This window comes from Peromyscus eremicus, chromosome 8b, assembly GCF_949786415.1.
Source record: "Peromyscus eremicus chromosome 8b, PerEre_H2_v1, whole genome shotgun sequence".
NCBI lineage: Eukaryota > Metazoa > Chordata > Mammalia > Rodentia > Cricetidae > Peromyscus > Peromyscus eremicus.
The window spans coordinates 33847167-33871317 of record NC_081424.1 but is presented as its reverse complement, the minus strand read 5'-3'; the positions used below and the strand labels follow the sequence as shown (position 1 = coordinate 33871317).

Here is a 24151-nt window from a genome sequence, read left to right as displayed (position 1 = left end):
GGTCCCTTCCATCACTTTGCTTCCTGGGAGGATGATGAGAACTCTTCTACCAGGCACTCCTGGTCGTGGTGGACTGATGCCTGTGAAACCATCCCCCCCCTTTATTTGTTCTCCCAGACAAAAGTAATTAATATGACCATTTCCCATTAATAACTAGAATTCTTCTGTGCTATAATACTATCCCACTGGGCGGTGGTGGCGCACGCCTTTAATCCTAGCACTCGAGAGGCAGAGCCAGGCGGATCTCTGTGAGTTCAAGGCCAGCCTGGGCTACCAAGTGAGTTCCAGGAAAGGCGCAAAGCTACACAGAGAAACCCTGTCTCAAAAAACATAAAACAACAACAAAAACCTATCCCATATACTGTCCTTTTGACCAAGAAATTCCCCTCTAGTGAAAGAAGTAAGATAATATCGTCTCTGCTCTTATAATGTGTCATTGTCTGATGTACCCAGAAGACTGTTGTGAAGTTGCAATGTGTGGTCCATTGTAAACCAAGTGCCTTCATTAACACAGATATTGACAGCTAAAGAGGCAGAGTTACAACTGTCTTAACTGTAAAACAGTGGTTCTCAACCCTCCTAATGCTGTGACCCTTTAATACAGTTCCTCATGTTGTGGAGACCCCCAGCCATAACATTATTTCATTGCTACTTCATCACTGAAATTTTCCTACTGTTACGAATCAATGTAAATATGTTCAGAAGTAGAGGTTTGTCAAAGGGCCGGAACCCACAAGTTGAGAACCATTGCCGTAAAGGTAGAGCTCATTCAGTCCAGGAGTGATGGACAGTGACGCCCTATTCATCCCAGACCAGAAAAGTTAACATCATTAGATGACCACAGCTGCAAATGTAACATACAGACCATGATGGTTAATATTGACTGTCTGCTTAGTAGGGTTTAGAATCACCTAAGAGACAGGTCTCTGCGCATGCCTGTGAGGGAGTTTCTAGATTGGATTAATTGAAGTTAAATGACACTAAATGTTTGTAACACAAATATCTAAATGGTCTTATTAAATAAAAAACTCAGGGGAGCCAGATATTGGGGTGAATTCTGAAAGATCATAGAAACAGAACCAGCCACAGCTAACCTCACCTCGCCAACTTCTCAGCCGATCTGTTTCCTCAAACTGGAAGTCTCTGAGTCCTCATCCGAATGGATCTCAGCTGAACTGCTGCTAAAAGCCTAAAAGCTTAACCAGCTCTAGTCCCTGGTCCTCACGCCTTAATACCTTTCTGCTTCCTGCTATTAACTGGGATTAAAGGCATGTGTCTTTCCCAAGCAAGACATGAGGTCTCAAGTCCTGGGATTAAAGGTGTGTGTGCCACCATGTCTGGCTTCTATGTCTATCCAGTGGCTGTTCTCTTCTCTGACCCCAGATAAGTTTATTAGGGTGCACAATATGTTGGGGGACACAATATCACCACAAATGTTGTTGAGGGATATTTGAGCAAACTGTGAAAAGATGTGTCGCCATTTTACCCTGCCTTCCTAAGGCACCTGATTGGTTTAATAAAGAGCTGAATGGCCAGTAGCTAGTCAGGAGAGGTTTGGGAAGACTTCCAGGCAGAGAGAAAGGAACTCTGGGAAGAAGAGAGGAGGAAGACGCTAGTGAGACAAGGAGGGTTACTAGGAAGTCGGTCATAGAGAATGGAGAAGGGGTAAAAAGCCACGTGGAAGAACATAGATTAATACAAACAGGTTAATTTAAATTATAAGAGCTAGTTGGGAACAAGCCTAAGCTAAAGGCCAAGCTTTTACAATTAATATTAAGTCTCCTCGTTATTTGGGGGCTGGGGTCCCAAAAGAAAGTCCGATGAGAAAGCTTACTAAAAAAATGTGGGTGACACTGTAGCATGAATCTTAAAAGGTCTTATTAATAAAAACAAACCTGGAGCCAGGTACTGGGGTCAACACTGAAAGATCAGAGCAGCAGAACAAGCCACAGCCACCTTACCTCGCCAATTCCTCAGCTGATCCTGTTTTCCTCAGACTGGAAGCTTCTGAGTCCTCATCCAAATGGATCTCAGCTGAACTGCTGCTCCAAAGCCTGAAAGCTTAACCAGCTCTAGTTCCTGGTCCTCACGCCTTATATACCTTTCTGCTTTATGATATCACTTCCTGGGATTAAAGGCTCTTGTTACCATGCCTGACTGATTCCAATGTGGCCTTGAACTCACAGAGATGCAGGTGGATCTCTGCCTCTGGAATGCTAGGATTAAAAGTGTGAGTGCCACCATTTTCTGGCCTCTATGTCTGTCTAGTGGCTGTTCTATTTTCTGACCCCAGATAAATTTATTAGGGTGCACGATATATTGGGGAGTACGGTATCACCACATGACACCATTCTACATGCTGGGGACATGGATTGAATAAAAGGGAGAGGACTGGCTGATGAACACTGCTAGTGTTCATCTCTCTCTGCTTCCCAACTGTGGATTTAATGGACAAGCTGCCTCACTTTCCTGTCATCACGCCGTCTCGTCGTCATAGAGTGGACGCTCAAACTTGGAGACAAACCCCTCTTCCCTTACCTTTGTCAGACATTTCGCTACATCCTTAAGAAAAGTTATTAGGCCGGGCGGTGGTGGCACACGCCTTTAATCCTAGCACTCGGGAGGGAGAGCCAGGCGGATCTCTGTGAGTTCGAGGCCAGCCTCGTCTAGAGAGTGAGTTCCAGGAAAGGCGCAAAGCTACATAGAGAAACTCTGTCTCGAAAAACAAACAAACAAACAAAGTTATTAGTACATAGACTAAAATCACTACAAGCTGTTCCAGTTAGTAATGAAATAAGTACAGAACTATAAAGGGACATGTCAAAATTTTTAATAATTTAGTATCACATTTTGTATATATAAAAGCACCAACAGGCAGTGTTTTAGTAACTAAAAAAACCTTATAAGATGTATCCTTTATTACAGACATATTAAGACAAAAGTCGACTATGGGCTCAGTAAGGCTTCCTGTGAGAAACTCAGATCTAAAATGAGGCTACTGGAATGTGCTGGCTCCTCTCGCCTTCCCTGTAGTCCTACAAGAGACAGGTACTAGGATGAAAATTACCTCACACCACCAGGCACAGTTCTTTCTGCCAGTGGGCTAGTTATCCTGTACTAGTGGCACCAGGTATCTACTGTGCCAATTAGAGTAACTAGCCCTTTTGTCTCCCATCAAGTTAATGCAAACTATGATTATGGCGACCAGGTGGGGGCAGAGCTTTCTCATTTCTCAGGAGTCCACCTCAAAGTGTTCCAAAATGCCCTCTTACCGTAAAGACAGTCCCTCCCATTATACCAACTGAGTGGTAAACGGCTTAGAGGATAGAGTATGTTGCTATACCCTAGCTTCCTAACACCAGCCTGTCCCCTCCCCTTCCTCCCAGACAGAGTCCATGACAAGAGCCACTGAACTAAGCTCTCTGGAGACTGGCAGAATGGCTAGGCTAGTTTCCAAAAAATAGAAGGCGAAGGCTCATGCTCAAAATTCGTGTCTCTGTGAGATTTCTGATAACAAGCGGATGGAGTTCCTCAAATGTCATTAACTGACAGCCACGGAAGGTTCTAAGGCATTTCTAGAAAGTTCTCAACAGGGCAAAGGGTGCCTAGGGTGGTCCATTTTCCAAGGGCAATGTCCCCAGGCTTCAGACCTGGTAGAAAGAGGAGTTAGATTATTTTCTTCCTGGGTCTTTGAGGCAGAATCTGATACAAGGGAAAACTTGGAACTCTGGTTGGATGACTAGAGATCTTGCTTCCTAGCTGTAGAAGTGCAGTCCTTACTCACTTCCTCTTGTTGGGAAAAATCTTGTAGATGCTTACCATCATCACGTGTCACTTTTCCTTATTTGTTCTCTCTCTCTCTCTCTCTCTCTCTCTCTCTCTCTCTCTCTCTCTCTCTCGAGTTTCTCTGTGTACTTTTGGAGTCTTTTCCTGGATCTCGCTCTGTAGTCCAGGCTGGCCTCGAACTCACCAAGATCTGCCTGCCTCTGCCTTCCATATGCTGGGATTAAAGGTGTGCGCCACCACCTCCAGGGCAGCGGTTCCCCTCTTTTTTAGCATGCAGTTGTATAGTGAGCATGAATTCATCATTCATCATTTGGCCACAACTGGAGCTGATCTTGGACAGCGTTCAAAGATGTCTGAATTTGAGCTTAAGTTCAGCAGCTGCATGAGTCTTCCGCTACTGGGGATGGATGGCATGTTTGTGGTGGCACACGGGAGAGCTGATTGACATTAAGCAGAACTACATTGGTGGGTGAGTGTGCGCATGAGCCACAATGCTTACACACACCCTCATGTTACCACACACACAGTGAGAGGACAACTTTCGTGAGTCGGTTCTCTTGTTCCACCATGTGGATCCTTGGGATTGAATTCAGGCTGTCAGGTTTGACAGTAAGTGCCTTCACCCATCTGAGTAGCCCAAGAAAACATTTCTGTTAGAACTTTTTAAAATTTTTTATTCTATAGAGCTCTATAGTGCTCCTCTCCCTTTTAAGGAAGTCCTTCTCACTTCTGGTCCCCAATGTAATGAACAAACAAGAACTTCTCTAATTAATAGAGAAGTGGGTTTCTGACCTGAGCTGGCCAACTAGAAAGAATCTGTGTGCCGTAATTGATTCATTACCTCTCAATTCTAAATCCGTTTTTATTCCTGCTTGGTTAAGATGGATCTAGAGCAGCGATTCTCAACCTTCCTAATGCTGAGACCCTTTAATACAGTTCCTCATCTTGTGGTGACTCCCAACCATAGAATTATTTCATTGCAACTTCATAACTGTAATTTGCCACTGTTATGAATCATAATGTAAATACCTAATATGCAGGATATCTGCTATTCAACACCAAAGGGGTCACAACCCACAGGTTGAGAACTGAGGATCAAGATCCTTCAAAAAGCTTTTTGTACTAGCTAGCACAAGGTTGGATTTCTGTTGGTTGAGACTGCTGAAGATAATACAGTTTTCTTCTTACAGTCTGTTCCCCTGATAGAATCCTGTAGTGTAGAAGACCTTGCTAGAATCCACCTGCTGTAGCACAGGTGGCTTCCCCAGCCCCCTGTAGGGTTCTGACGGACAGTGGTAAAGTCTCCAAGTTAACAAAATTGAAGCAGTATTCGTTTGGTCCAGCACGCCAACAGTGAAAGATAAAGCTGGCATGATGGCATACGTCTGTCATCTTCACAGAGCCTAAAGCAGGAGAATCACTTACGTCTAGGAGTCAGGGCTGGACTGGATAACATAGCAAGACCTTGTCTGGGAAAAACAAAAGAAAACAAAAGCAAACACAAACCATGACGGACAGATCACTGGAATGAGCTAAAACCAGTTGCTGGTGGTGTGTCTAGAAGGTCAGCAGTTTGGAAGGAGCGAGACAGGATTGGGAAACAGATGGCAGGGAAGTCTGTGAGATCGTTATATGGGGGCTCTCTGAATGGGTACAAGCTGTAAAAATATTTATATTCTAGCTGAATACACACTATAAATATCCACTGCAGAGGAGACTGTTACTAATCAGGCAGACATACTAGAGCACAGTAGCCAGATGATGGTCAGTGTCTTTGCCCAGTCATCTCACTGCTGAGTGAAGGGACCTTTAAGCAGAATGGGCATGACAGTAGGGAAGGAGGCTATACATGTGCTCAGCAACGTGGACTTTCCCCGAGCAGGGGTCACCTTGGCAACACCATTGCCAAGTGCTTAATCTGTCAAGAGCAGACAACAGCATTGAGTCTCTAATATGGCACCATTCCCAGGGGCGATGAGCTAGCCATCTGGTGGCAGGTTGATTACACTGGATCTCTTCCATCTTGGAAGGAACAAAGATTCACCCTGATTGGAATGATCACATATTCTGGGAATGGTTTTGCTTTTACTGCTCATAAACTTTCTGCCAGCTCCACTATCTGTGAGCTCACGAGATGCCTTATCTCCCCCCCGCATCAGTGTGTTCTAGTCCGCATTACCTCCGATCAGAGAACTCATTTCACTGCGAGGGAATTAATTGGGTTGGCCACACACACCACTGGGAAGCAGCTGGCTTAAATGAAATGGTGAAATGACTTATGGAAAACTAAGTTATGATCCCAGCTGGAGACAGTACCACGGAAAAAATGGGATTCTGGTTTCAGGTCACATCACACAGGTCTCTCCCATAAAAAGCAATGTCTGAATCAAGATGTGGCGGTGATGGCGGCGGTGGCTTCTCTCAGACTGTCATCTAATAACCTCCTCTTTTTCTTCTTTGCCTGGGAACCTCGGCTGCTGCAGCTTCAGAAAACAGGCCCAGGGGGAGAACGCTTTCTATCAGGTGATGCAACACTGATACTCGAAGGCACTGAGACTGTCACCAGCTATTTGGGCTTCTTCACCCAGTGAACTCAAAAGGCGAAACAGGAACTATTCTACGAGACAGTGTGATGGGTGCAGATTTCAAAGGGGAAGTTTGCTGGTTTCTAGGCCGAGGCAAGAGCATAGTCTGGATCGTGGGCATCATCTTAGTGCCATCAATATTAGAGTCGGGGGGGAGGGGGGGGAATGGCAACAACCTGAAACAAAACACAAGGTGTCTGAGGACCTGGGCCTTCCACAAATGGTTTGGGTCACTTCGCCAGGCAAAGAAAGGATCCTTAGCAGCCGACGTTCTGGCTGAAGGCATGGGAAATACAGAATGATCAGAAGAAAGGGTGTGAGTATCAATTACAGCCCCACTAGAAGAGAACTGTAGAAACAAAAGGCCATGGTGTCCTTGCTAATTTGCTATTGGTTCGCTCTATTTGCCTGTTTGCATATACCAACCCCGGGCTTTTTCTTACTCTTCTATGTTCAAGCTGCTCCTTGGGCTCGTTTCCCTAGGGTCGTTGTGACAAAGCACCACAAAGTCAGTGACGTGGGGAATAATGCGCTCTCTCCTAATTCTGGAAGCCAGAAGTCTGGAGTCAAGGTGTCAGCAGGATTGGCTCCTTTCATGCGGCGTGGGAGGGAAGATGTTACATGATTTCTTCTATATTCTGTCGGCTGCCTGGCAATCCTTGGCATTCCTTGGTTGGTGACAGATCACTCTAGCTCTTTCCCTCCATCCCTACATCTTTTTTGTCGGCCCCTCCTCCCATAATTCTTTTTCTCATAAAAACACCAGTCATTGGCTTGAGGACCTACCCTTTACTTCAGAGTGATCTCACCTCAAGACTTCATGCCAGTTCCTCAGTTCCTGTTTCCAGATTAGGTTCCAGTCACAGGTCCTAGGGTTTAGGATTTCAGTGTATTTGTTTTAACAGCTTTACTTGTTTATTGAGATGTTATTGACATTTGATTTAATTAACCCACGGCAAGTGTGCACGTGGGTGGGTGTGAGTTTGCTCAGCAATGAATGCAAGCATTAGCTCTTTCTTTCGTATTTCCTGGGACAGAGTCTTATGTAGCCCAGGCTGACCTCAGATTTACTAGGTAACCAAGGATAACCCAGAATTCCTAAACATCCTACTTCTGCCTCCTAAGGCTGAGGTTATACTTATGAACCATCATACCTGACTTGCAATTTTTATGTTTTATTGATTATGTTAATTTAATTGGATTTTAGAAGGGCAAGGAGATAAATATGTGTTGCTAAACTGAAAAGTACAGTTGAACATTTTTATAAATTAAATGAATAACCAAAGTAAAGTTAAAGATAAATACTAAAATTCCTTTTTTTCTTCCTTTCATACCACTACACCTGGCTCCAAAATTACTTTCAAATACATACAAAGTAATTTTGAAAATGCATTTTACCCTCTAGTGGTGGGGAAAGTACTCACTTTATTTCTAAACTGGAAACTTCGTCATACATCCTTAGCAATGCAATTAAGTTGGAGAAAATGGATGGAGGTTGATGGAAGAGTCCTTAGGCCTTGCACTGTTTGGGGTCTTGTTAAGTAAGTGAACTCAAGCATTACTACCCACAGGAGACTGACACAGTGCATAAACTCCCTTTTAGTAGAAGGGAAAAAAAAGACAAGTGAGTGAGTAAGGAAATGTCCAGAAGTCAAGAGTGGATAATACAGACAGAATAGAACAAATAGAAATAAGGCTTAATAGAAATAAGTTGTAAATTCCCGTAATTATAATGAAGTAAATAGTCTTGCACCACAGAAAGTATAATTGTAATGGATTTAAATAATTCAACTATATTCTGCTGTCATTTTTAAATTTTTTACATGTATTTGTTGTGTGTGTTTATGTGAGTATTTGCACTTGTGTGTGTGTGTGTAGATATACATTTAAGAGTACTTGTGCCATGGTGTGTGTGTGTGTGTGTGTGTGTGTGTGTGTGTGTGTGTGTAAGTCAGGGGACAACTTGCAGGAATAGGTTTTCTCCTTAATAAAATGGGTTCTCAAGATCAAACTCTAGTGGCCAAATTAGGTGGCAAGTGCCTTTACCTGATAAACCAGCTCATGAGTTGAAAGATTGTTCTGTGGGTTAAATAAATAAGTGAACAAAAAAGAACTTCATCGTCTTCAAAAGATTTGGTATATTCAAGAACAGAAATATGTAGCTCAGTGGGGATAATTTAATCAATAAAGTACTTGCCACACAAGCACGGATACCTAAGTTTGAATGCCCTATAACATGTTAAAAAGCCAGGCATAGTGACCCACACTGGTAATTCCTGAGCTGGGTATGTGGAGAAAGATAGATCAAAGGGTGGTTTCTGGGCCAGTCAGCCTCGCCAAATTGTCAAGCTCCAGGTCACTGAAAGACCTTATCTCACAACACAAGGTAGACAGTACCTGAAGAGGAATGATAGAGAGGTTGTCCTCTGGCTACTCCTCCTCCTCCACACACATGCACGCACGCGCACACGTGTATGCACAAGCACAGACATACATGCAGCAGCACACATACATGTATACATACTGACACACCACAAAAGAATAGAAAGATGGTGGACAATTGAAAAAGAAGCCAGGCATAGTGATATACCTGTAGTCCAGCTACTTGGGAGGCTGAGCCATGAGAACCATTTGAGACTAAGATTTCAGACCAAACATATGGGGTGGGGAGTCCAGGAAAATTCTAGTGTAAAATCTACTAGCCAGGGTCTGGAGAGATGACTCAGTGGTTAAGGGCACTTTTTGCCCTTTTAAAGGATTGGTTTGGTTCCCAGCACCCACATGACCACTCACAAGTTATTTGTAACTAGAATGTCTAGTGCCCTCTGCTGGCCTCTGAAGGCATTACACACATGTGGTACACAGCCATACATGCAGACAGAACACCAACGTATATGAAATTAAAAAATAAATTAGGAGCCGTCTTAACTTCACACAAAATAATAACAAAATATCCACAAAATGGGAAGTTAATATACATAAAATGAGAAATTAACATACATAAAATGAGAATTGACAAAGTAACGTCAGAGTGGATAGGCTAGTAGACTTCTCGGAATAGAATCTAGCTAGAAAGTTAACTTGTCATTTATTTGAGAAAGCAAAGCCTGCGATTTGCTGAATGAACCCCATTTAAGAAGCTAGAAAAAGGAAGACAAAGAAACTTTCAGAAAATAGAAAAATATGGACCAAAGATAAGTTCATGAAATAGTGAAACAGAAAGAAGATTCTGTGAATTTTCTGATAAGAAGCAATAAAATGGACAATGTCTGAGAGAGGCTGACCAAGAAAAACAAGAGATAAAGCCCAAGTAAAACCAATTAAGGACAAAAAAGGAGGCTCTGCAAACGTCAGCTACGGTAAAGACTACACAGATAAAAAGGAACACCATGAACAGCTTCATGCCAGTAAATTTGAACATTTTGATGAAATAATTTAAAAAAAGACAGCAAAAATGACTCAGGAAGGAATGGAATGGACCTGCAGATTCTTGGAACTGACCAAGCATACTGTTGGAAACATCTAAAATGCTGAGGGTTTTCTTTTTTTTTTTTTTTTTTTTTTCTTTTTTTTTTTTTTTAATTTTTATTTTGCAATACAATTCAGTTCTACATATCAGCCACAGATTCCCTTGTTCTCCCCCCTCCCGCCCCCCTCACCTTCCCCCCAGCCCGCCCCCCATTCCAATCTCCTCCAGGGCAAAGCCTTCCCCACAGACTGAGATCAACCTGGTGGACTCAGTCCAGGTAGGTCCAGTCCCCTCCTCCCATGCTGAGCCAAGGGACCCTGCATAGGCCCCAGGTTTCAAACAGCCAACTCATGCAATGAGCACAGGACCCGGTCCCACTGCCTGGATGCCTCCCAAACAGATCAGGCCAATCAACTGTCTCACCCACTCAGAGGGCCTGATCCAGTTGGTGACCCCTCAGCCATTGGTTCATATTTCATGTGTTTCCGTTTGTTTGGCTATTTGTCTCTGTGCTTTATCCGACCTTGGTCTCAACAATTCTCTCTCATATAAACCCTCCTCATTCTCGCTAATTGGACTCCCAGAGATCCACCTGGGGCCTAGTCATGGATCTCTGCCTCCAGATCCATCAGTAGTTGGATGAGGTTTCTAGCACGACAATTAGGGTGTTTGGCCATCCCATCACCAGAGTAGGTCAGTTCGGATTGTCTCTCGACCATTGCCAGCAGTCTGTTGTGGGGGTATCTTTGTGGATTTCTGTGGGCCTCTCTAGCACTTTGTTTCTTCCTATTCTCATGTGGTCTTCATTTACCATGGTCTCCTATTCCTTGTTCTCCCTCTCTGTTTTTGATCCAGCTGGGATCTCCCACTCACCCAAGCTCTCTTTCCCTCGACCCTCGCCCTTCACTACCCCCACTCCTGTCCAGGCTGTTCATGTAGATCTCATTCCATTTCTCTGTCGTTGGGCGATCCCTGTGTCTTTCTTGGGGTCCTGTTTTCCAGGTAGCCTGCCTGGTGATGTGAGTAGCAGTCCAGTCATCCTTGTTCCACATCTAGTATCCTGTTATGAGTGAGTACATACCATGTTTGTCTTTCTGAGTCTGGGATACCTCACTCAGGATGATTTTTTCTAGATCCATCCATTTGTCTGCAAACCTCATGATGTCATTGTTTTTCTCTGCTGAGTAGTATTCCATTGTGTATATGTACCACATTTTGTTTATCCATTCTTCAGTTGAAGGGCATCTAGGTTGTTTCCATGTTCTGGCTATTACAAACAACGCTGATATGAACATAGCTGAACAAGTGCTCTTGTGGTGTGGTTGAGCATTCCTTGGGTATATGCCCAAGAGTGGTATAGCTGGATCTTGGGGGAGATGGATTCCCAATTTTCTAAGAAATCGCCATATTGATTTCCAAAGTGGTTGTACAAGCTTGCATTCCCACCAGCAGTGGAGGAGAGTTCCCCTACCTCCACATCCTCTCCAGCATAAGGTGTCTTCAGTGTTTTTGATCTTAGCCATTCTGACAGGCGTAAGGTGGTATCTCAGAGTTGTTTTGATTTGCATTTCCCTGATGATTAGGGATGTTGAGCAATTCCTTAAATGTCTTTCAGCCATTTGAGTTTCCTCTGTTGAGAATTCTCTGTTTAGTTCTATAGCCCATTTCTTAATTGGACTGTTGGGCATTTTGATGTCTAATTTCTTGAGTTCCTTATATATTCTGGATATCAGTCCTCTGTCAGATGTGGGATTGGTGAAGATCTTTTCCCATTCTGTAGGCTGTCGCTTTGCTTTGTTGACCGTATCCTTTGCCCTACAAAAGCTTCTCAGTTTCAAGAGGTCCCACTGATTGATTGTTTCTCTCAGTGTCTGTGCTACTGGTGTTCTATTTAGAAAGTGGTCTCCTATGCCAATGTGTTCAAGACTACTTCCTACTTTCTCTTCTAGCAGGTTCAGAGTAGCTGGATTTATGTTGAGGTCCTTGATCCACTTGGACTTAAGTTTTGTGCACGGTGATAGATATGGATCTATTTGCAGCCTTCTACATGTTGATATCCAGTTTTGCCAGCACCATTTGTTGAAGATGCTTTCTTTTTTCCATTGTGCACTTTTGGCTTCTTTGTCAAAAATTATTTGTTCATAGGTGTGCGGATTAATATCAGGGTCTTCAATTCGATTCCATTGGTCCACATGTCGGTTTTTATGCCAGTACCAAGCTGTTTTTATTACTGTAGCTCTATAGTACAGCTTGAAGTCAGGGATCGTGATGCCTCCAGAGGTTGTTTTATTGTACAGGATTCTTTTGGCTATCCTGGGTTTTTTGTTTTTCCATATGAAGTTGTTTTGTTTTTCCATATGAAGGAATGGAATGGACCTGCAGATTCTTGGAACTGACCAAGCATACTGTTGGAAACATCTAAAATGCTGAGGGTTTTCTTAAAAAAAAAAAAAAAAAAAAGCAAATACTAAGGAGAGAACAGGAAGTTGTGAGACTCAAATGAAGAACAGAAAAGAACCACAAGAAGGAGTGAACGCTAGAAAGCATTCATGCTCCGCTGATTTTGAACTTTCATTTTGATTTCCTCTTTAAATGCAATTGTCCAGAGGTTGCACAAAACAGGAAGCTGAACTGAAGGGCTTCCTGACGCAAGCTGGGACGTAAAAGGGGCCTCTATCCTGAGGTAAGAATAAACTGGAAGTGAACAAGCGCCAGATGCTGGTTTCTAGAACCTTGGAGGGCAGGGGATCTCTTTCAACTCAAAGTGGTCTCAGATCTCTCTGGAGGAAGGCAGAGTCCTGCGAGGCTTCGGATGTCTCCTGTGAAGACATTTCCAAGCATTACTATTGGTACACAATCAGTCAGATTTCAGCTGATAATTGAAGAGACACAGCAAGAGAGAAATATCAAGTCAGGGCAAGGGAAACGGACGGCTCACTGAGTGAAGAGCTTGCCACAGAAGCGTGAAGACCCGTGTTTGGATCTGCAGCCCCCGCCTTAAAACACTGAGTGTGAAGGACATACTCGCAAACCCAGTTCTTAGAGGCTCAAGATGGATGGAGCCCGGAGTCTTGCTGGCCAGAGGGCTAGTGGAAAACGGCAAGGTCCCAACTTCAGTGAGAGACTGTCTCAAAAAAGAAGTTGGAGAAGGCTAGAGGAAGGCAGCCTACATCAGACCCCGGCCTCCGCGTGTGCTTGCAAGGTTAAGTACACTTGCACACACACACACCAATCCACAATCAACAGAAGCATTTAATGGACAGGTGGAAGAAAACCACGCACAAAAGCAATAAAAGTATATGGACTTAATGCTGTAGCTAAAAGTGAAACATTAAATATGATTAAGGAAAACAAAACGGGACAAAAATCCAACTATATGCAGCTTACAAGACATAGCTAAAACATAAAGACATGAAGATGGAAAGCAGAAGTGTGAACCAACAGGGCGCTCAGAATTAACCAAAACCAAATTAATGTGGCTAGTTAAGTGAGGTAGCTCTTAAAAGCAAAGAGTATTCCCAGAGATCCTGAAAGTTACTTCATACTGGGAAAATATCAGCTCACCTGGGAGATTTTACAACCACAGAGAAATTAATAGGTTTTACAAAGTAATAATTAAATTTACAAACAGAGATCACTAGAGCAAACCACAACTATGATAGCACAGAGATACACCTCCCACACGGCCCCTGCACTTAAGGTTCAGGGAGCACTGAGGAACTGAGGGAAGACATATTGTAAGAGCCAGAGGTCTAGGAAGTCTGCCGTGAGATTGAGTCTCCTAAAAAGAACAGAAAAGCACACCCATGATTCCTCAGTGATATGGGTGCCAAAGCATGGCCTGAAAAGGGATAATATCTATAGACGTGCTGACACAGAGCGGGAAATCTCACAGGATCCACCCCTAGACAAAGAACCACAGACCACTAATGACTGTTGAGAGAGGAGCACTGGCCTGTCCCAAGGATAAGCCCCTTACCCAGGTATCTAATACAAAGTGGTTAGCCATGAATCATATATGCTCAAGTCATACTAAACACATGCAGAAGCTTGCATTTATATATTTGTGTATCTATTATATGTGTGTATGGCTTAATATATATTGTACTAGTTAATTTTGACTACACACACACACACACACACACACACACACACACACACACATTTCATCAGTTTGAACAGAGTGGGGAAGACATAGAGGGCACTGTAGGGAGAAAAGGGAAGAGGAAAAGTGATATAATTATATTTTAATTTAAACACTTTTAATGAATAAAAAGTAACTATTACATTTATAATTATCTACTTAACAGAGAGTAACTGAATAAAAGATACGAGAATGTACAAATGATTACCGTCAAGATAATTCAGTCATTAAAAATAAAAATGTTGTAAACATTCCGATATGCTAATTAACTTGAGAACATAGTAGATAAGGACCAATTCCTAGGAAATCATTTTCTCATAATTGAGATAATAAATTGATGTTCAGAATGTTTTCTACAAAGAAAATTCCAGGCTCAGATGGCACTTGTGGGTGGTTTTATCAATTACTCAAAGAAGAAAAATAATTGCAACTTACATAATTTAGCACAGAAAAATAAAGAGTACTTACAGAACCATTTTAGGAATCTAGAACTTTTTGCTGCTAACTTGAAAATTACCAGCCAGTTGTAGTCAATGTGCGAAATTAATGAATAGTGAATAGTGATAATTTTCTTATGAGCTGGTCCTGGAATTAGCTGGTAGTCAGGGACAAAAAAACAAACAATCAAACAAACCCACCCAAAACACAAACAACAACAACAACAAAACAGACAGAATTTTAATCCATACCTTGTATTATACATAAAATTAATTCAGAATGGATTCTAGAAAATTTTAGGAGAAAACTCTTATGATACCAAATTTGGCAAATCTCTCATATCAAAAGAATATTTATTTTCTAGTCTAAAGCATGAAATTTCATAAAGGTTAAGCATGATTGCTGTTTGGAAAAAAAAACACTGTGAGAGAATAAGAAGATAGGCCACAGTTTTGCAGAAAATATTTGCAATTCCTATAACTGATGGAGAATTCTAAGAGCTAATTATAAGTAGACACTTCAATAAGTCAACGAAGGAAAGTTGTGACAGACAATTTACTAAAGACACACAGATGGAAAATTAGCACTGAGGAGAGAATCAGTCATTAGTGAGCAAAGAAGTACAAACAAGACCCCAAGGAGAACTGCTGTACCCTTCCAAAATGTTTGAACGCACCATCCCAGGTGTTAACACGGATGGGAAGGGCTGAATCTCTCACACACTGCAGAGAGGATGTAAAGGAACCGTATGATAAAAAATTAAATCTGACTGTGTTGTTCTGTTCTTAAAAATGAGTGCGTACTTCAGACAGACATGTTCATCAGCGTTCCTGGCAGTTTTATTTTTGTAACAGCTCAAACTTAAGAAAACAGTACAAATGGTTACCACCAGGAGAGTGGGGAGAAAATGGCCGTGTCCTCATAAAATGGACGTGTCCTCATAAAATGGACTCCTCTTCAGAAGTTAAAAGGATAGACTGTTGATGAAAGCAACCACAGTGGTGAATCTCAAGATAATCATGGCTATGGTAAGGGGAAAAAGTCAGGCAAAATTTGGCGCATAGTACACGTTAGCATTTGCATAAAGTTTCAAGAAATTCAAATAATTTATGATGACAGAAAATAGATTAGGAATTCCTTGGGGGTGACAGACAGGAATAGGGAGTACAGATTATAGAGGGGCCTAAGAAAATGTTTCGGAGTGATGAGAATATTTGATATCCTAATTGTAGTGAAGGTTCCTGAGTACACACAAACATCAAAATTCATTAAGGAAGGAAGCTCGCAGTTAATTGTAGATTTTCTTCCAATCAGCTCTCTGTTAGAGTACTCAGCAGCCACATAGAATGAAAACAGGTCAAAGATACAAAGACTTGAAAATTATTATTGACAGAAGATACGGTCATGTATATAGATTATTCAAGCTAAATTACTTTTATTTACATGTATTAGCTAGCCACTATGAAATAAAAGACACTAAATATTTTAAATAGAGCGATCCATTAGAGGAGTTCAGTGAGCATCAAATCATTGACGAGTTCTTAGTGTAGACTTCCTTAAAAAGAAAAAGACAAAAAAGTGACTCTCTAAAGAAACTCTCAATGAGGAAGTTAGGGAATCCGGAAGCTATGCTTGTCATTCAAGCACATCGGACTGTTAGTTGTGCAGTGTGGTAGCACACACAAGTAATCTCAGCATTCAGGACACTGAGACAGAATTGAGAGGTCCAGGCCAGTCTGAGCAATACAGCCGGACCTACCTCAATAATATGATACCTCAATAAATGAATAAATGAGCAAGTACATACATACATATGTACATACATACATACATAACAAATAAAATTCCACCGTTTCATCCCATTGGGGTTGAACGACAGACGTGTTCATCAGTGTAACAAAATGCAATATCCTTCTTGTAAATAATAAAAAACGTGTGCTTCACAGTTCTAGTGGCTAAAAAGTCCACAATTAAGACCCTGGCAGAATTGGTACTTGGTAAGGGTTTACTGGGCAGTTCACAGGTGCTCCTTCTCATTGTGCTACCCGTGGGAAGGAGCAAGGCAACTCTCTTAGAACTATTAATTGTGTGTGTGTGTGTGTGTGTGTGTGTGTGTGTAACTGTGCTCATCCACTCATGTACATGTGGAGGTCAGAGGTCATCTTTGAGTGGGTATCTTCCTTTGCTGCTCTCCACTTGACATTTGGCTCCAGAGCCAGTTTCTCTAGTCTGTGGGTCTGATCATGCATCTTTGTAAGGAGTCCCTGATCACGTGCCGACCTAGTTCTCCTGGAGTGTTTGCCAAGTTTTCCCTAAAAGTCTCATTGGGATCCAAAATGGAATGGTATGAAATCTATACATCAGTTTGGACAGTGGATAAAGATGACCTCTTTTAGGTAATTGAGTTTACCTACCTAGTGAAGTAGTATGAATCTGAATTTATGTACATCATCTCTAGTGGAATTTTTTTTTTTGAGACAGTCTCTTACTGAACCTGGAATTCCCCGCTTAGGCTGGGATGTCCGGCTGTCTCACCAGCCAGTGAGCTCTCAGGATGAGATCGTCTCCACACACCCCCGTGTTGGTGTTACAGGTGACTACTGTCTATTCTATACGGTACTGGGCATCTAAACTGTACAGCAAACGTTTTAGCCTCTGAGCCATCTCCCAGGCCCTGGGGACTCTTTATAAGGACATTGGTCCCACTCATTTCCCCAAACACCACCTTGTACCAGCATCATGTGACGGTTAGACTTCGGCAAGTGTCTCTGAGTGGCAGTGGGGATGGGGTCTGAGGGTCACACAGGAGCATCCAGATTGCATCATTCAACAAAGTTCTAGTTTGGGACTCTGAAATGTTGTGTGTGTCTTTAACAGCTTCTCAGAGCCTGTGACGTGCAGCTGGATTCTCGAACACAGTGCAAATCAACTTTATACCTCCTCACCTTGCCACGCTACACTCCTGCTGCTTCCAGTTGTGTGGTAAAAACAGATTTCCAAAGACACAACCACTTTTAGGAGAATCTACAAGATTCCGACGTTGGCTTTGCAGCCTCAGTTGGAAGTGACAGGGGCAATTCAGGCGGTGACAGTAAGAAGTGTCAAACAAGCTGCGGATAAACCAGCTGGCAACAGACACACTAGCAGCACACACTAGCAGCAGACAGTGGACTGGCTGTAGTAAAGGTATATGCTGTTGGCTGGATCTACAGCATAGGCCTCTATGTGAAAATCAGATTATTGAATTACATTAGGGGAGATGTACATAAATTCAGAGACACACTATTTCATTAGATAGGTAAACTCAATTACCTAAAAGAGGTCATTTTTATTCCACTACCCAAACTGATACACAGTTTAATATAATCCCAGTTTGGATCCCAGTGAGAGAGACTTTTAGGGAAACTTGGCAGACATTCCTTGAGAACTAGGTTGGGCACGTGAGCAGCCTTCCTTCCAAAGCTGCATGAGCAGAGCTGGCGCAGGGTCGGATAGATACACCGGCTACAGAAAGTGAATGGAGCCAAATGTCAGGCTCACTCACACATGGAAGCTGGACTTATATCAGGTGCTACCCCATGATTCTGGTAGATGACTTATCTATACAGGAAATAAAATAAGACACCTACTTTATGCCATATTGAAAAAAATCAATTTGAGGACAATTCAAAACTAAATGGGGTGTTAAAACTTTAAAAAATATATAAAAGAAAACTAGACATATGTTTTAGGGTGAGTATATTTTTAAACAAGGTACAAAGCTACTCACAAGATAATTAAGTTATGAAAGGCTAAAAACAAAGTTCTTAGTTCATATAAAAATACCTTTAATATTACAAATAGGTTCATATCTATCACCATGCACAAAACTCAAGTCCAAGTGGATCAAAGGCCTCAACATAAATCCAGCTACACTGTACCTGATAGAAGAGAAAGTAGGAAATAACCTTGAATGTATTGGCACAGGATACCACTTCCTAAATATAACACCAGTAGCACAGACACTGAGAGCAACAATCAATTAATGGGACCTCCTGAAACTGAGAAGCTTCTGTAAGGCAAAGGACACTGTCAATAAGACAAAAAGGCAGCCTACAGAATGGGAAAAGATCTCCACCAACTCCACATCTGACAGAGGGCTGATCTCCAAATATATAAAGAACTCAAGAAACTAGACATCAAAATACCAAACAATCCAATTAAAAAATGAGCTACAGATCTAAACAGAGAATTCTCAACAGAAGAATCTCAAATGGCTGAAAGACATTTAAGGAATTGCTGAACATTTTTAGTCATCAGGGAAATGCAAATCAAAACGACTCTTACACCTGTCAGAATGGCTAAGATCAAAAACACTGATGACAGCTTATATTGGAGAGAATGTGGAGTAAGGGGAACACTCCTCCACTGTTGGTGGCAGTGCAAACTTGAACAGCACTTTGGAAATCAGTAAGGCAACTTCTCAAAATTAGGAATCAATCTACCTCAAGACCCAATGATACCACTCTTGGGCATACACCTCAATCATACCACAAGGACACTTGCCCAACTATGTTCATAGCAGCATTATTTGTAATAGCCAGAATCTGGAAACAACCTAGGTGCCCCTCAAATGAAGAACAGATAAAGAAAGTGTGGTACATTTAAATAATGGAGTATTATTCAGCTGTAAAAAACAATGACATCATGTAATTTGCAGGCAAATGGATGGAACTAGAAAATATTATCCTGAGTGAGGTAACCCAGACTCAGACAACACTGTAAGAACTCACTCATAAGTGGATACTAGATGTAAAGCAAAGGATAAGCAGACTACAACTCACAGCTCCAGAGAAGCTAGGTAATAAGGAAGGCCCTAAGAGGGATGCATAGATAGTCCTAGGAAGGGGAAATAGATGAGATCTCCTGGGTAAACTGGGGGTGGGGGTGGGTAGAGAGGAAGGGATAGAGGATGAGAACATGAAGGAACAGGATGATCAAGCTAGTTTTTGTTTTGCACATATGGATTATCTGGAAAACCCAATAAAATCCATTAAAAATATCCATGAAAGGGCTAGAGAGATGACCCAGAGGGTGAGGACACTGGCTGCTGTTGTGGAGGGCTGGGGTTCTGTTCCCAGCACCCACATAGCAGCTCAGAACGATCTCTAACTCCAGGCAAACTGCAGGGGCAAAACACCCATACTTATAATATTATTTTTTAAAAAATCTGTGGAAACTGATAAAACACTAGTGAAGGAATGAATTCTTGGTAGTAATATCTTACACTCGTTATTGACTTGGTGCCAGAAACTCTGCTCAGCACTTTATAGTCACGTTTCAATTAATCTTTACCACTCTGTACATCATGCTTTCTCTACAAGAATGAGGAAGTGGCTCTTGCTGAGTAAGGCTGGTAACTAGCAGGACTTGTTTGAAACCTGTTTTGTATGACTCATAGCTTGTACCCAGAAAGACTGCTATCTTCTCTCTAAACAAATATTGACTTAAGATTTCTCCAAAACAAACAAAACAAAATGAAAATCAGTGACCGGCAAAATTGTCTAGAGAAAAACGTGGCTTCCTTTGGTGGCGGGCATTGTTCAAGTATGACGTCACCTGCCTTCTTTAAAAGTACGTGTGCCTGGGGATAGAAAGGTGGCTCAGCTCTTCCAGAGGTCCTGAGTTCAATTCCCAGCAGCCACATGGTGGCTCACAAACTATCTGTAATGAGGTCTAGTGCCCTCTTCTGGCATAAGGTCAATAGAACACTCACGTATACATTAAATAAATAAATAAATAAATAAATAAATAAATAAATAAATAAATAAATAAATCTTTTAAAAAAGATTTATTTTTTAAAAAAGTACACGTACCTCAGATGGACCAAATACGTATGCAGAGTAAGTGAGAGTGTATCCTGAGCAAGTCTTTAGACGGCGAAAGAAAGCTGCTTTGGGGCTAGGAAAACGGCCCAGCTGCTGAGCATGCTTGCTGCTCTTACAGAGGACCAGGCTCAGTTCCTAGCACCCACACAGCAGCTCACAGCCTGTAGCTCCAGGTCCAGAGGACCCAGCACCCTCTTCCAACCTCCATGGGCACTGCATGCATCTGGTGCACATACATACATGCAGGCAACCCCTCTATACATATAAAAATAAAAGTAAATGTATCTTTAAAAAACAAACTACCTTTAAAAACCAATCTTCTATCTCCTCTTTCTCTTTAAACACCATTTAGACTGCCACGTCAGTTTTATTATTATTCAGTTACAATATAATTGTAACTAATAATTGAAACCATGGCTTGATTGGATGCGTGTGTTTTTGTATTTCTCCTCCAAGAAGCTGTTAAAGTTGCTTCCATTAGGAGCTGAATCTGTCTCACTTCTTCTCAGGTGGCAAATGAATATGTAAGGACTGATTATAAGCCATCTCTCTTGGTGTGGACATTGAGTATCTCATTCGTGTGTTCGAGTTCATTTTTAACTTGTTCTTCTTCTCCTGGAGACCCTTAGACTCTCACAAATTTTGCTGAACTTATTGTTTTCACAGCTTCCCTTTGGAAAATGCTGGGAACAGCCTCAAGCTCTTGCCCACCCCTCCCTATCCAAGTCATTACTCAGGAGTAATGTGTGTGCTGGGTGAGCCCAAGCTCGGGAGGTCCAGGTTCAATGTCACCTCTGTTTAGTAATCACAAATTAGGATGAGAAGGGACTTTAGAGGTCAATGAGCCCACACAGCTTTCTTACTAGCTCCTTCCAGAATGTCAGTCTTCACCAGGCGGCGTTTTTCTTCTTCACAAACCCCCAAACTCCCTAACAAGACAGATCCCTGCTGCAGACAAGCGGGACTTGAGGAACAAGACTGCCCCCGTGTGGTGGGAAACGCGAACACGGGGGATTTACACAAAAGTGTGAGAAATATGAAAGTTATAAAAGGTGAGCTTCCATTAACAAGAATGGTAATTTGCAAATTATTTGTAATTGGTATCAGGCTCTAATAATTACAAAATGCAAATCCTCTTTAGATGATGCCAGGAACTCATGCACAACCCTGAGATGTAACCACGGAAGGGCCTAAGTCCCAGGAAGAGATTATAATGGACAGGTGTTTTAGGTCTACAGACCGCCCCCCCCCCCCGACATAGTCTTATCTAAAAATAGGCATAGATACACATAATTTTTGTTTTGTTAAATAAAAGAATGTTATAGGATATGTGATTCTCTCTCTCTCTCTCTCTCTCTCTCTCTCTCTCTCTCTCTCTCTCTCTCTCTCTTTTCCGAGACAGGGTTTCTCTGTGTAGCTTTGCGCCTTTCCTGAATCTCGCTCTGTAGACCAGGCTGGTCTCGAACTCACAGAGATCCGCCTGGCTCTGCCTTCCGAGAGCTGGGATTAAACGCGTGCGCCACCACTGCCCGGCAGGATATGTGATTCTTGAAATTCATGTTTTTGGTTTTTTTTCCCCCCACAGATAACATAGGGTACAATCACCATCGAGTGAAGGAAGTGAAGAGAGCCAGGATTACGAATGTACATTGTCAGGTCTGGCTTATTATTATTATTATTATTATTATTATTATTATTATTGTTGTTGTTAAGCACAAAGTGGAGGCTTGAAAAACCCATTTCTTAGAGATACATCCTGAGTATATAATGGTTCTGACAAGTTGACGCAGGATAAGAAGCACGCAATGAAAAATCAGCCTGCCCGGACAGTACATGATGATATCCCATCCCAGACTATTGCACATAGTCACGGCGTGTACACACATAGCTGCCCGCCTTGACTGGAATTTGTGAGGATGGGCAGAGGGCAGTGGAAAGATTAGAGGTAGGCTTCCCTGTTACACAGCCTAGCATCCCCAGAGGATGTCAGCCACCTCGGTAACTAAACGCAGCTGGAAAATAGATGCTCCTCATTTTAGGCTTTTAAAATACAAAAGCTAGAATAGTTGAACACAAGACAATTGGTACCATAGGGGAGGAAGAGAGGGTGGACTGGAGGAGCTTGGCCTTGCGGCATGATCGAGAAGTTAAGTAAGCTCTGGCCTCTGACCTATTTGGATTCCTAACCTAGCACTACCACTATTTAACCTTTCCACCCTTCAGTTTCTAATTGTGAGCATGGAATCACAATACCTAGATTGTGATAAGGACCGCATCAAAGGACACACACACACACACACACACACACACACACACACACACACAGTAATTAGCACTTCTCTAGCTCTTGCTCAGAGCTCCATAACTATTAGGCTAATAGAGTCACCCAGGAGCAGCAGAGACGTGTGCATACCTAGATTCAGTGAGTCGGCAGCTCTCCTGAATTTTTAAGACATTTACAGGAAATATGTTATTTAACATAGTAGTTGCCCAGTATCTTAGTGGAGGTGCCTGGAACTTAGCAGGTCTCCAAATTTCACTCTCTGGATGAGAAATCAAGCCTGAGTTTGTTAAATAGTGCCCCAGCTTCCTAGTCACGTGGACCCAAGATTAGTGAATCCAGATGCATCACTTAATAGTTGGATGTCTTTGAATTTTGATTTCCCCACACGCGTAACACAAGAGCTGTAACTACTCCTCACATACCAGTTACAAGTGTATCACATTAATTATGACACCAGAGATGTGATATAGGCAAGTACCTATGTTAGAGAAAACCTCAATCAATATTTTTGTTGTTGTTGTTCTCTTGAAATTCTTCGATGATGGTGGTGATGGCGACAGAAATGTCCAGGGAAATCCTGAGACTCCGGAAGCTGGTAATTGGTTTACAAGGCCACTTAGTCTTCTGAGTAGAGAAAAGAGAACACCGGAAGACAATGATATGGCAGTGGTCCGCTTACCAGTTTGATGCTTCTCAACTCCAAACCTGTGCATCCTTAGGCGCCTGCTCTGCGGCACATCCCCGAAGTGGATCTGTACTGTCCAGCAGCTCCGTGCTACACTTTGTCAGTAGAGGGCGCCAGAGGGACACTGCCGGAGAAAGCGCTTCTTTCTAAGTGGCCTAAAGTCTTCTTTGCCAGCCCTTGCGAGTCAAGCTTGCCCTGAAGATGGGGCTGACAGTAGCGTGCAGCAGCTAGAACCCAGCACTTCTGGAGTGGGGCTCTCCAGCCAGCCATCTCCACAGGTAGCTTTCTTTACAAGAACTCCTCAAGCGCTGCGTAGACGGCTTTTTATCGAACCCAGAGGGCACATTCCCAGTACTGTAGTGCAGCTGTCTTTTCCAGCTTGTCGGCTTCTGCCCACACCCCAGAGAGCTGTCTCCTGTGTACTAGCTCTAGCTTGAATTCCTAGGTACGTTTCTGCCAGACGTGCTGCGTGGATCAGCTCCCACCACCCACGGATCTTCTCCTCTTTCCAAATGACCTCGTGAAGGTCTGGACCCCAGGCTCGGGGAGACAGATTCTCTTCCATGGCTGTTCCCTCCAGATGTTACCCTCCCAGATCGACAGCGTTCCCTTTACAGTTCACCCTCCACTGTAGTTAAGTTTTTAAATGAAACTGTCTTTGTCCAGGCTGCTCTCTTTGTCCAGGTGGGACGCTGAGACTGTGAAAACACAGTGAACTCTATTCCGCCACTGAAGAACTTTTTCTATAACCATATTCCCTCTGCTCCTTAGCTCCTTACATCATCCTGGGGTGCCCTGAATGCTTAATGAAGATTTTTCGTTCCTTTATATGAATCTCATCCTTGCTATCAATCCATCCTCTGGTTAAGTGTAAATATCACTGAGCAGTGGAA

At 42.5% G+C, this 24151-nt stretch overlaps 1 protein-coding gene across 1 annotated transcript in view; it reads right to left on the bottom strand.

Annotated features, from left to right (window-relative positions):
- Positions 1-2058, bottom strand: part of Tbpl1 (TATA-box binding protein like 1) — a 29570-nt gene extending 27512 nt beyond the window's left edge. Inside the window, exon 1 of the mRNA XM_059272659.1 lies at positions 1962-2058. The gene's annotated coding sequence lies outside the window, so the exon portion shown is untranslated. The remainder of the gene's footprint in view (positions 1-1961) is intronic.
- Between the last annotated feature and the right edge of the window lie 22093 nt (positions 2059-24151).